At 41.9% G+C, this 14777-nt stretch overlaps 1 protein-coding gene across 2 annotated transcripts in view; it reads left to right on the top strand.

Annotated features, from left to right (window-relative positions):
- Positions 1 to 1590: 1590 nt before the first annotated feature.
- LOC111866356 (limbic system-associated membrane protein) overlaps positions 1591 to 14777 on the top strand; it is a 434138-nt gene continuing 420951 nt past the window's right edge. For both annotated transcript variants that reach the window (XM_023855221.2, XM_023855222.2), the window contains exon 1: positions 1591 to 1715. The gene's annotated coding sequence lies outside the window, so the exon portion shown is untranslated. The remainder of the gene's footprint in view (positions 1716 to 14777) is intronic.

Here is a 14777-nt window from a genome sequence, read left to right on the forward strand (position 1 = left end):
TTAACGCGATATAATGGAACTTGACATCATTAAACTCCTAAGAGTTCGGAATGTAGTTGACCCATAAAATACTTCATGGTCACAGCGGATGAGAAACATACAAATCTTATTAAAAGCTGGCATGCTTCTCACCCACAGGAATTGTCACGCATGCGTACTGACATGATAATAAGTGTGCCGACGAAGATTCGAACCGAGCAGTTGTACAGTACGTCAGGTCCGTTACCAGTCAGGACAACTTTCTCGATGACGATCTGACACCTTTGCGACATCTGTCGGTGTTTAAAGAGTACTTTGTACGGTCTTGGAAAAACCCGTCTGGGACCCCTCACTGTGATGAGCTGCTCACCGAGCAGGTGCTCAAGACTTTCTTGTATTTAGGAGGTGCCTCATTCGAATCTTGGCTGGGATGCTAGCTGTTCTCATTGAGAATCTTCTTGGTCTTCTCAGTCCCACCAGGCAAATGCCGGGATGGTGTCACTATTACGCCACGACAGATTATATCCAAAGCCTTTCAAATGCATCAGTTATCCAGCTATACTCTCTAGATACCAACAGTGTCGTAAAGAAAACGTCAGAAAAATTAATGAGACTGTAGCTTATGGCAGTACATACACATGAAGGTGAGTGAGTGTTGCGGAAAAATGTGCGCTCCTGGAGTGCACGTTTCAACTCCAGTTTATAGTCATGCAATTTAAGGCTAATAGGTGGGCAGGGCGTGTAGCAGGAATGGGGGAGAAGAGGAATGCATGTAGGATATTGGCGGGAAAGCCAGAAAGAAAGAGGCCACTAGAAAGACCAAAACGAAGGTGGGTGGACAATATTAAAATAGATCTTAGAGAGATGGGATGGGATGGTATGGACTGGATCGATCTGGCTCAGGATAGGGACCAGTGGAGGGCTCTTGTGAACACGGTGATGAACCTTCGGATTCCATAAAATGCTCGGAAGTTCTTGAGTAGCTGCACAATTGGTTTTTCGAGAAGGGCTTAGCTCCATAAGTGAATGATAGTCTTACACGGGGGAAGGGGTTGGAGAGCAGAGGGGAAAATTGCCTCAGGCCCTTGGACTAGCGGGTGTGGGCAATATATATTCGTACGTAATTAAAACATTATAATAAATAAGCAAGTACCGTATTTACGCATGTATAGGCCGCACATTTTTTGCCAAAAATTCAAGAGGGAAACTAGGGTGCGGCTTATATTCGAAATATTCGAAATCACACTTCATTAAAAAAAATTATATTCATAATTAGTAATACAGGGTGTACTATAATTTCTGTCTGAAAATTGTGCTGCGGCCTATACACGCATGCGGCCTATACATGCGTAAATACGGTATATGGGAATGCTGTTTAATTGAATTATGGACTTATTTATTATTCTTGGCATTTCATCGATTTTCATTTGCATTGTTTAAGCTATAGAAAATCTGATTCAAATATATTTATATGACTTCCGGCTTGGGGTTGGAGTCTACATTTGTGACCGTCCCGGGCTCCATCTCACCTGTCTCAGGCTAAGTTTTTTACGTTCACTGACTGAAAATATTTTTTTATAACTTTCTTCCTCGATTGTTGTTTACAGGCGTTGATGGGGCTGCCCAGGTCGGTCCCGACCCTACTGCCACACAGCCGTATTTCTCCACAGTGGGCCAGTCATATCGAGTGAAAACGCATGACACTGTTGTACTTCCCTGCGAGGTTATCAACCCTGGTAAGTGGTAAATTTATCCTCTTCCGCTACACACTAATCTCTCCGATGTATTTAATCGGTAGTTTCATTACTAGACTACAAAGTTCTTCTTTGTCTATTTATTATCGTAAGGTAATTGTTGGTGCATTATCTAAGTTGCCAATGTGAACATGTTAACTTATTAAACGAGTCTTTCAGTTATGGAAAATGTCGGATTATTTTAATCTGATGCACAGGCAAAAGAATCACTGAAGTCACTTAACTACATCAGTCACATTTAAATACACCGTGTTTATTGGAATAGTCTCCACAACTTAAATAATGAGAAGCTGTAGGACGTTCATTGATCAAGGAAACCTGGCAGCAGCGTGGATCGGACACAATATTTCTCACAGATTGCTGCTGTAACTACCGATATCTTCCATCGAATTTTAATAATTCATTGTCTCAAAATTAAATTTGATTTTCAGTAGGACAGTGGGCTTAATATTAAGAGCTGATATTCAGGTACGACTACATTTTGAGTCAGTAACAGGTGTGGTCCTTAGAGAGAATACATTAAGCCGTTTATACACAATTTTTCTTACAAACAGCTATCAGTAAGGTGACATATTTTTCGGAAGGTACATCTGCTAGGATGGACCCCATTAAGCTACGTGCGCAAGCAAAGCTGATCGGCCATCATGAAATAATTGTACTGTGCATTCAGATGAAATACACGAAGGATTTAACTTGCTGAGTTTTAAATAAATGGAGAATTGTAACACGTGTTTTCATAGGTTAAATATAAAAGGTGACGGTTAAGCTGCCTCTGTGCCTAAGCTCATCCCATGATGTTTAGGGGCGCGGAATTCAAACGAAATTCTCAGCGCAGAACCTGGATGGCCTTGATACTTAGGCCACTTTATTCACGGACATGGAGTGAAGAGAGGCAACCGGAGAAGAAATATGGTGGTCCATGCAGCCCTTCTCACCGTGATGGCTCGGGAAAATATTGTCGCATGATTCCTAGGCAACGCGAGAAGAAATCGTGTGGGTCTCGGATGTGAACGAATCACTTTTTATTGGACACTAACTCTTTACACTCAAAAGTACAGTTATTCCACTTATAACGCCTTTTAGACGTTTCTTCTTCAGGGTTACAATTACTTGCACCACTGATCTTGGTGAAGCGTCTTGTGCTCTGCTCGGGGCTCAACTGTTCTTGGTCCCATGTCGGATAAGGAGTCTTATATCTTGCACTCGGACTGAATAGGGAATACCTTGTCGAACTGTTAATTTCGCCCGCTGATATGCATTGAACGCGGGAATACGTGTCTGCCTCAAACAATTCGTTTTTAATGGTGAAAACCTCACGGTTAGACTCTCATTTTCGGGCCAACGATTTCTTAGACTCCGCTGCGTAGGAATTGCTAGCCGTTGATTAGTGATGGACGTCTTATAGCCCGGCTTTTAGGCAGAACGTCACAATATTTATTTTCCCAGGAATCGAACTCGGTTGTCCAGTCCGAAACTAATTACATTATTTGTTACGGTCTAAAATTTTACCCGCTCCCGCTGTTGCGGAACTTCTATATCTGTTCCCCTTTAACGATGCTCACCTTGCTCTGCTAATTCCCTGTTTCCACTTGGTTGTTGCTCCCCTTACAACTTCCGCTCTTCGTTGTTGAACGGGGATGTATTTGGGAAGGTAGGAGTGTTGTTGTTGGGCGCCAGTAAGCGTACAGGTGTAACTTATCGGGATGGTGTATGTTCAGGTGAGTTATTTGGGTTAGCCGGTATGCTCAGGTATATGTAGATGTAAGTTCCAATTTCAGGTCGTTAATAGGCCTCGCTCCGGTAGGGCAGCAAGAAACTTATGCTACCAAACTCGCACTAATACAATCACCATTTCACGTAAGATATTGTCACGTATTTGGGAGTGTGCGTGACATATAGACGGGTTTTGGATTGATGACCGGATTTATTGCACACTTATACAACTAGTTACTACAGTTGACAAACCATTATATGACACAAGTCTTCTGTTCTTCATCCACTTCGACTGCCTACTCTAGAGGCTCCCTCGATTGTGATTTAAGCTGGCCTATAGTCCTCGTTATGTAGCCTCGGGTCGACCCCAACAGAAAACAGAATTTCCTAACAATTTCTATATTGTTATAGAGATGAGTTTACCTTGACGTTGGACGGAAACGATAGTTCTTTTATTGTTGCGTACGTGTTCATTTCCGCTGGAAACTGTTTGGCGAGTCGCTGACTAACAATGAACGCCTACTCTGGCTCCGCTCTTCCGGCTTTCAGGCATCATGTCATAATATTATTTATTGTTCACTTTGGATTATAATGGTGCAATTTAGTTACTTTAACTTGCCTAAAGAACCACTACTTATTACTATGGTTTTTCTCCTACTATTGGCGCCTTCCAGTACCTTCCTTCATTTTACTGAGTGAAACGTGTATAAATTTTAACAATGAACAGTTTGTAACTGTAACTTTATATGTGACGGCGTGACGCAGCTTTGCGCAAGAAAGCTTAAGGAGGTGGAAGACGGCTACTTTTGTAAATGGGTTCTCCGAAGTAGAGACCCTTTCGGGTCCAAATTTCCAAGAGGAAGCTCCTCCCTAAAACAGTCCTTATTGGGCTAGTTCAAAATTTGGTAGTCCACCCGAAATTTACATTTCCAGTTGAAATAAATCTGCTGCGTTCTCCGAGTGCTTAATTTTTCAACGGCATCTTACCCCCATCTGTGAGCCGATTGTCCAGATAAGATGTTGGAACCTCGACTTCTCACAACCCTATGGGCCTACAGGGAGAGATTTGCCATATTTCCTTTGACAAGAACCTGATGTATAATCAGCTTGGCTTGGGATTCTGGCCGTCCATCTTTTAAGTTTTAGCTTGCACTAGCTGTCAAATCTCCCCATGTCTCTCTCTCTCCCTACGCTTTACTTCTAAATTTCAGCCTGTAATTAATGGATGTCTATACTTAGAATGATCAAGTAAAGGTGGATGAGGTGTGCAGGGCATGTAGCACGAATGGAGGTGAAGAGGAATGCATATAGGATATTTGTGGGAAAGCCAGAAAGAAAGAGACCATTGGGAAGACCAAGAGGTAAGTGGGTGGACAATATCAAAATAGATCTTGGAGAGATCGGATGATATGGCATGCACTGGATCGATGTGGGTCAGGATAGGGACCAGTGGAGGGCTCTTGTGAACACGGTGATGAACCTTCGGGTTCCATAAAATGCTGGGAAATTCTTGAGTAGCTGCAGATTTGGCTTCTCCTCAAGAAGGGCTCAACTCCGTAAGTAAACAAGTAAGTAATGAATATCAATTAACATAATTTATATTAACCATAATTCTAGTGAACGGTCACAAAAAGGTTAAGGTTACGAGTGAAAAATAGCAACATAACGCATTTAATTTTCAGTCACAAGGAAGGCAGGAGCAGCTATAAACGTTGTTTTGTAAAAATTCTGGCCAAAACTTCAGCAGCTGTACTACGTTTAAGCTAAGGCTTCAGGAACCTATAACAGAGAAGTTATGAAGGAGAACGCGTGGGAGGGTGAAGAAGAATAGAATGCAAAGAGATGAGGGCCCAAAATAAAGAAGATGGAAGATAAAGGGAAAGTCACGCACGCTTTATGGGTAGCGCAGTGGTGAACTGTCATCCTGAACTGCTCAATAAGTAATTGTACGCCTGCTGTAAAACCACATACAATTTCTGAAGTATGCTCTATAATTATTGAAAGTTCCATGTACTGCGGCCACTTTTGGCCTACTGTACCAGCCTCAGATGACAGGTGAGGGTGATTGTGGACCAATTGATGGAATGAAGTTTAGCAGGGCAAACCGAAGTACTCGGAGAAAACCTGCCCCAGCGCCACTTTGTCCACCACAAATACCACTTGACCAGACCCCGGGATCTAACACGGGCCGCCGCAGTGGGAAGCCAGCGACTAACTGCTTGAGCTATGGCGCGGCCATATTATCACTTACACTGTATATATGCATGAAACTTGAGTGGAATGTAAACTGACCTGTGGCAACCACTTTCTCTGAAAACCATCCTGCATCACACCATTGCCTTCAAGGTGTGCTTCATATCCAATGTTGACGTCTTCATGAGAAGACTGCAGAAATTTTCATGAAAATTATTTACTTGCCTTCTTGAAAACTCGGGGAACGCATTAGCGTAGTTGGTTGAGACACTATGCTACTAGCCAGAAGGTCTCTTCAAGTCACTGTGAGGTGGATTTCTTCAATTTACGCAATCCTTCTGCTACATTATGGCCCTGGGGTCGACTCAGCCTCTAATAGAAATGTGTACCAGGAATCTTCCTGGGAGTAAAGGGCGGCGGGAGCGTAAAGCTGGCAACCTTACCGCCGTTTGTGAGCCGATTATCTAGAGATAATGTAGGAGTCTCGTCGTCTTACAACCCTATGGGCCTTCACTACCTGTTGCAGAGATAGTTTTACCTTTTACTTGAATGCTGAGCCTCATTTGTACGCTGTAATCTTATTAAAAGAAATTATTTATAAACATTTTGTTTCGGAATTGCTCTGTCTGTGCCTTTTTCTTATGTATTCTTTTATTTAATGACACTTTAATCTGCTAATATTATGGCGTGTTTATAGTGTCACACAGTGAGCTGGTTGGTCAGTAATGAATCTGATGGAATACTAGCCCTCGAGTGTTTCCTCTGAGGAATTGTGGAGAACCGTGAGAAACCTAAACCAGTATATCCGGTCTATGGACAGTTTAGATCCATGATTCTCCGAAAACGACGTCGGAATATTAACGACTATACAGCTACTTACGGTCAGACTTCCTGTACCATATTTACAAACCCTGAAGATGGAAGTATATAAAATTACATCAGTGTGAAACGTTGTCTCGCTGTGAGTGAACAGAATTGTTTGAGAGTGTTTTGAAGTGGAGTGTAAGGAGAAAAGTATGTGTCAAGAAAGAGGAAGTGAGAAGGAAATGGAGAAAATAAATCATGAGCAACTTCATATTGCCTACTTCTTATGTGGTATTATTAGCAATAAACTGAAGATTGGATAATATGAAGGGTATATATGTAGAATGCACGGAAGAATGAGGACGACGTGAGGGAATTTGGGCGGCAAAATAAGCAGCGACGAGACCACTTGGAGACTGAAAGCCTACCACAATTCGAAGATAATTCTGAAAGAAGATTAGAGAGGCAGCGTGGGCAGATGCGAACTCGACTGAACTGGCTCGGGATGGGGCTGTAAACTTTGGACTTTTATCATCATGACAATTGGGCCCGAGCGTAAAAGAAGCAGAGATTTACTTGACCATCTGAATAGTTTTAACTGCCGAAGAACCTGTGGCAATGATATTTTGTATCATGTTTACGTAAATAACAAATATTCATTCGTGAAATTAATTGAATACCCTTTTCTGCATTTATTTCTTAACAGCTCTACAGAAATTGACTACTTAACAAACTGTTAAATTTAACCCAGTACTGTTTGTATCTTAAGGACATCACCCACCTAATTTTGAGGTTCCCAGAATGAATGAGAACAGTTTCAAGACGCACTGAGCCTCTGAATCACACTCTGAACACGTTTAAATTTCAGAGTACAGCACTTTTTTTCCTTCTTGAATGCAATTTCTTCACTGACCAATTTCCCCAGTGGGCAGTGGTTCTTGATAGGAACCTAGCAACCAGAAGACACTTGCGAGCTACAGCGCAAGCGGCGTATTAGTGACCTGCACAAACAGCAGAGTTGCTTTCCATTTCGGATTAATAACGAACAGAGGACTTTTAATTGTCCTACCCATACCTGTGGTTATTTTTTAACATATAATTTTTCTATATGACGTCCATAATTATTGCATTCAGTTGCGTTATCACGTTTCCTAATTGCCGTTAGGTTCTTTGGATTTCTTTTTTCAGTTCAGGTAATATCTCATCTGATTTTGAAATAATATATAGACATGAAGAAAGTCGTCTTCTGGGATCTGGCGCCGTGTATTCTAGGTTTTAACTGACGTTTCGGAGGAACGTATCGCCTCAATCTTTAGGGCAGGTGAATCGTAGCTACTGCTCTCTGTATTCGCATCGCGATTCACCTTCCCTGAAGATGGAGGCGATACGTTCCTCCGAAACGTCGGTTAAAACCAAGAATACACGGCGCCAGATACCAGAAGATGACTTTCTTCATAGTCATCGCCGTGAAAACCTCAAAACTTAAATATATAGACATATATGGCATATACAATATATATGCGGTAGGTGCTTATGAAGCAACTACTTCTTCTGAATTGTTATAAAACCTGGCTTTTATTTTGAGGGGACATAAATTACAAAAACCTGAAGAGAGGATACTACTAGATACTATAAGAAGGATGAGGAAATAGAGAATTTGGGATCATGCTCCGTTTCATTATGAACATAAAATATAATTTTCGGTAGCATTTTAATTGCCCTCCAACATTTTGGGCCTAAATATTGTTGATATCGTCAGATCATCCCTCACAGCATGTCGTAACTTCAGAATTTTAGAGACAAATCACGCGTTATGAATATTAGTGATGGCAGGAAATGTGTTCTGGAATTAATGATAGAGTCTCTGTAGCCCCTTGAATTATTCCTGTAATCACGTCGAGACTTGTTGTGTGTCAGTCGGACAAAACTTGTCCCTGAAAAGAAAAATCATTTTCCCTTCTGGAATGAACCAGTATCATTTCATCACGTTTGACCACTTTACTGGCACTGAAGTCAAGACGAGGCAGTATGAGTACTCATGGCCACTGGAAACACTCCACAGAGTATATCTCGCCAGCGCCACGGATAAGACAAAGGCCTGCGTATAATATTCCGAAGGCAGCGGCACCGCGAAATATTGAAGCAGTAACGAGCCTCCTGCAGAGGAGGGAAACAAGTGTGAGAAGTACAGTGTAGGGTTTCGGGCGGTCTCTTTCGAGAATATCGCGGGAAATTTGGAATCTTGAACACATTTCCGATTAATGAGGTAGCAGAATTCGGCTTCGGGCGATTACGCTTCGAGATGGATAAACTGGGGTAGTGATTTAATAATAAAAGCATAAGGCAAGGAGTGGAGATTAATCTTGGAAAGGTTATGTGCGTACTGAGTTCGTAAATTTACTTTGCCTATGAATATATGAGGTATGAAATTGGAAGGTGACTTTAAGTAATGTTCTCCCATTTTATAATACGTATATATATAGTGTCCCATAAATTTTACTTATTTTATGTTCTGTATTTCTTTATGAAGCCACGACTGTTTTTCTAATATGCACTGCGAAGTTAGGTGGAAAATAAGCAATATTTTGTTTGTGGTGTTCGCAGTAAACCAAACTTAGGTCGTAGAATTTCTGTTCTCGGAAGAAACTGGAATGAAATCTTTCGTAGTCCACGTACTACCGCCTATTTTTCCGCTTACGAATTAATTCTTCTTACTCTATGAGTGAAGTTGACTATTTTAATGATGTACAGAGTCACTCCAGGAGTTCACAGTAGCTCAGCTGGTTAAGAATTTCCCAGTTATTTATGAAACCCGAAGATTCAATATCATTCCCGTGTTTTACATCTGCATATATCAGAAGTCATATAATCTTCTGAAATTATAAATCTGTTCCACGTGCCTTCTGAATCTGAGATTTTTTAGCATAGCGGTGAGAACACCCACTTCTTTGGTGAAAGTGAACTTATCTTGGGAAATTTTATGAATGGGTTCCCAACATTTCGCACGAGAGTCTGAATAAATTACGAAAGATCGCGGTCGGTTTCCGAAGTGCTTAGCATACCCAAGCACAGTGGAAAAGCCTCAACGTAGTGTAGTACCGGTGTATACTCTTACAATAGGTCCTCCTGGTTGTTATCCTAATCTGTTAGGCCAAACGCCATTCATACTGCTGCACACATTAAACTTTCGTAAGACGGAAGTTTAATGGTCACAGTGACCAAGCAGTCTTAAGGCATGAACTGTCTTCGCTCGCTCGAACGTTGGGATCTTGGGTTCCAATTCCACTCAAGACATGAATGTATGTGTCCGTTTATTCTGTGTGTAGGTAGAGGGCTTTAGACGATCTGATCCCCCGTCCAAGGAGGCATACCGGATGTGTACAGGATTAAGAAACTGTAAAAGCTTCCAAGATCCAACAAAAGTACTGTAGGGCCATAGATAGATAAATTGATTGATTGATAGAAAGCTAGACAGACAGATAGAAAGCGGCATCCCCCGATACGTCACTGTTGTCACGTGCCATGTCACAGTGGGAAGCGCTGCCACGTCACCGCGGGGGAAGGGACGGAGAGCCGACCGGCCCGTCACCGTAGCAGCTGCAGCGCTGTTACGCCACCTCTGGAAGGGGCGTCCTGCATAGCGCAAATACGTCACTATATATGGCAATGTAGAGTGTACACTCTGTGACTCTTCTATTTTTTTAATGCTAGTGGGGTGGGACAAAGTCCCTTGTACTGCGGCCACATCTGGCCTATTGTACCAGCCCCAAATTATAGGTGAGGGTGATTGTGGAGTAATTGGTGAAATGAAGATTGGCAGGGGAACCCGAAATACTCGAAGAAAACCTGCCCCAGCGTCACTTCGTCCACCACAAATAGCATCTGACAAGACCCGGGATCGAAACCGGGCCGCCGCGTTGGGAAGCCAGTAACTAACCGCTTGAGCTATGGCGCGGCTCCAACTCTTCTACTTAGTAGTATCTGTGTTCAAAGCTACTTGTCCATGTAAAATAGGACCCCATAAAAGCGCTGTTTTTTCCGTACGCATAGACACACAGAACTGGACATCAAAGCACTGTTGGACATTGAAATATTATAGTATAAAGTATACGACACTTGTTTCCGTACTCAACGTACACACGTAAATACATAAATATGAAATGGACAATTACGAGGGTCGTACTGAAAGTCATGAGCAGCAATTTTTTGTAAAGTAACGTTCTTTATTATTGACAAACTAAATACACCACCTCAATCTTAAGACCTTTCTTTATTTTTCCACATAATCGCCACTTTTTGTACACATTTCTCCCAGCGTTCTGGGAGTTTGAAAATTCCCCTTCTGTAAAATTACTTTCCAGCCATCTGAAGACACTGACGCACTGCTTTCTGAATTGCCTCCCTTGTCCTAAAACGTTGTCCAACCAGCTGATCCGTCACAATTCCGAAAAGATGATCAGGGCTATAGGAGGGTTGTAGAAGAACTTCTCACCCCATCGTTTCAGTTGCTTCCAATGTGAGGCGAGCGGCGTGGGGGCGAGCGTTGTCATGCAGGATGATGATGTTTCGTCCCGGACGTTTTTCGCGCAATGCACGACGGAGCTTGTATAGCGTCTGGACATAACGAGCAGCATTGATGGTTTGCCCAGGTTCCAGGAATTCGGCCACAATAAACCCCTCTGCATTCCAGAAGACTGTGCCCATCACCTTCGCAGCTGATGGCACTGTGTTATTTTTTTGATGCAGAATGCAAATGGTGCCATTCCATACTCTGCGGTTTCGTTTCAGGCTCGAAATGGTGAAACCAGCTTTCGTCACCTGTCACAATACAGAGGAAAAAATCGCCTTCTGCAGCAGTTCTGATGTGATGGTTTTTCGCTGAACTTTGTGGTCTTCAGTCAATAACAGCGGGACCCAACGAGCACAAACTTTGCTATAGCTCAAACTTTCAATCACTTCCTGTACTGCACTGTGCCCTATTCCAAGTTTTCGGGCTATTGTGTCCACAGTCACACGCCTGTCATCTTGAATGATCTCATCCACTCTTTCCTTGTTGCGTTCAGTTGAGGCTGTTCGAGGACGACCGCTCTGAGGCTCATCTTCGGGACTGGTGTTCCCATCTTTAAATTGTTTCACCCATCTTCGAACACTGCTCGCACCCATGCAAACACTTCCATAAGCACGCTGAAGTCTCTGGTGAATTTCTGCAGCAGGGATTTCCTTTTTCACAAGAAATTCGGTGACCGCACGCTGGCGGAACGACATCGTTGTCGGCCATTTTGTTAGGAGTGATACTGGTCACGTGATGCAAGGTATTGACGTCACAAGATACTCAAGGTTAACACAACATCTGGTTCCACCTACCACCATACTCTCTTTCGTCTGCTGTTCCCAGGTTGCATGCAAAAAAAAGTTGCTCATGTCTTTCGGTACGACCTACGCGTATAGTTCTGTCCTTAAACAGCATAGAGACAAACATTGCCTCTATTGACAGCACGAGATTCAAAGTGTTGCTACAATTTCCGGTTGTTTCTTTTGTGTGTGTGTTCAGATACGTATGCGTTGACAATTATTCTGTTTCAGGAATAATGAATGTAATACTTCTTGGAAACAAGTAAACACCTCATTGTCCATTAAAATAACAAATATGGAAGAGAGTCTCAAAGCTTTCACAATACCTTGTAGCATCTTGGATTATACACAGTTCCTTTTGTAATACATTAAAACCTTGAAGTAAAAAAGAAATCTGGAAGCAGAGAGAAAAAGAAAATATGATGACATTATTCCTTGTTAAAATGTATAAACATATATACATCCAATATCCTACCGGAGGGAAAAATAAATATGAAGAAAACTTTCTTGTTTTTAGGATTTAGTTTGTCTTCTTTCTGCTTGGGGTTTCTCTCTTATTAAACGGAGAAATAAGAAAAATAAGATAAACTATACAAAGCAGGCGGAAGGTATATTAGATGTTTGCAGAGCACCCGCCATAAAATTCTGCCAGAATCTTGGCAAACAGTGTTTTTGCATATTAATTGCCGAAAACTTTCCCTCCCTTTCCTGAGATGAAAGTCTGAAAATATGGGCTACATACATGTTCTCATATCCTTTGACTTTGACGACAAATAAGTAATGTAATGAATGCAACTGAGATGATTGCTGTAGCCCAAAATGGGATGAAGTCAAACCTGACATACTTCCGTCCATGGGCCTCAGACCTAAAATCGAAATTTGGTCTTTAATTAGTGCATTTGGCAATTTTAAAATCAGAGACTTGTACTGGAATTTCTGTCTCTCTTTCCTCCCTTCTATTTTTCTCTTCCTTCGTTTGTAATTCTTCAGTTTATTCTGCCCTTTCGTGTAGTACCTTATCTTGTGACAGGTGCCTACAAGAAGATGAATCAGCCACACACATCTTATGTGACTGCGAGGCTATAGCTTACCTAAGATATCCCACCTGGGTCAGTTTTTCGTGAAACCAAATGACTTTTATGACGCCCCTATAAATAAAGTCCTACATTTCATTCGAAGTGTAGGATTGATAAAGGGTTAATCCAAAAGGGAAGCACAATAGATCATTGAAGGTCGTAGCGCTAGGGAACGTTTTATAGCCCACCCTCATACTCATAGTACCTTATTCTTTTGTTTGTTTGTATTTTCCCTACTTAAATCAATCCTCAATTCCTCACTGAGAAGTCCTGCTCTTAGTGTAGAGATTGCGGACGTTGCTTTCTGCCTGTAAAATGGGTTGCAATATCGTTTGACCTGCAGGCGGTGCAGTTGGATGAACACAGGCGCAATTTGCATCAGTTGAATGAACGATATTGCAGTATAGATGTGTGAGGCGAGTTGTAGGGATAGTGTCGTGGCCAATTTAAGGATCGTCACCGCCACTTGCAGTCCGCACAACGTAAACTTGGGTATAGCCAGTAATGGTAAAGTTTAGAGCCAGGTACGTACCGAGTACAACGTTTCTAGGCTGTTTCTTCGTTACTGAAGATTATGATGAAATACAGTTCTATATTGACCGTCCATATCGAACGTGCTATAACAAACCCTATAAAAGAACATGTACTCGCATTTCTCGCGTCTTGTCTGAAAGCAAGTAATTCGAATATAATTAAGTCAGTATGTAGCAGTAATACTTTTGTAAATTTGGTTTCCTTTAACACTTTAGTGACGCTCTTTGAATTCTGCGACCAAACTAAATTGCAGGTGGGCACGACAATTCCTTTCATTTCGAAACCGGGTCATCACTCAGTCCTTGAATTGGCACAAGAAGAACTAATTAGTCTGAGAGTAAAACAAGCAGTTCATAAACTGCTGAATTTTCTCGCGTTTTAAAAATAGAGCTTTGACGAGACAGGTAAAGGGCTCTTGATCTGTTTTAACATTACCTCTCTGCAATGAATTTAACTGTATTAAACAGATCTTCGAGAGAAACGAAACCAATTGTATGGTCTATTGAGCAGGATGTGTAAGACGTCAAGACATACAGATTTTATCAGAAGTTAACAGCTGAGCTGAGCTGAGCTGGGTGTCTTTCATGCACCAGTCTGTGCTCTAGTGGTCAGAGTTCCTGGCTACAGATCCAAGGGTCCGAGTTCGATTCCCGGCGTTATCAGATTTTCTGAGAAATTGTGGGTCTGAAACGGCGTCCACTCGGCTTCGTGAGGGTAAATGAGCAACTATTTGAATGGAAAAGTAACGGCTCCGGTCTAGAAAACCGAAAATAACGGCCGTGGGGATTGTTGCGCTGACCGCGTTTCATCCTCTATCCGCTGAAGTGTGCACTAACTTCGCAGAGAAGCGGCGGTCGCTCGGTCGGTATAGTTCGCTTGCAAACTAAAGCCACGGAGTTTGTTTTTGTTTGTTCATGCACCAGTTTATATGTTCAGATGCTGATTAAACACATATTTGTTTTGCATAGTGTGGAACAGAATATCACGCATCTGATGTCCAGTCTCCGTGCAAAGCATGGTGTATACAGTATATCATACGCAGTCGATTGTGGTTTGAACCTGATGCTAGGGAAAAGTATTGAACAAAGTGTGATCTGTCATCTCTGAAAAATTAGGCGAGAACTTCATGAAATTTAAATAAAATCTATGACTTGTAATCAAAATATAGGCCTATTTAGAGGACAAATTTTCTTTAACAAAGACAGGCGTCATAGGATTCAGCGTGTTACGGCATCGGGAAATTGCACACATCACAAACCAAGTACGCTTGAATAGCCAATTGTAGCATACATAAAACAAGAAAATGATTTTTTGGCAGACCTTGTTAAAATGCAACTCTTTAACTGTTGTAATTCGTACATGTTGTTATTGT

Source organism: Cryptotermes secundus, unplaced genomic scaffold (genome assembly GCF_002891405.2).
Source record: "Cryptotermes secundus unplaced genomic scaffold, Csec_1.0 scaffold100, whole genome shotgun sequence".
Lineage (NCBI taxonomy): Eukaryota > Metazoa > Arthropoda > Insecta > Blattodea > Kalotermitidae > Cryptotermes > Cryptotermes secundus.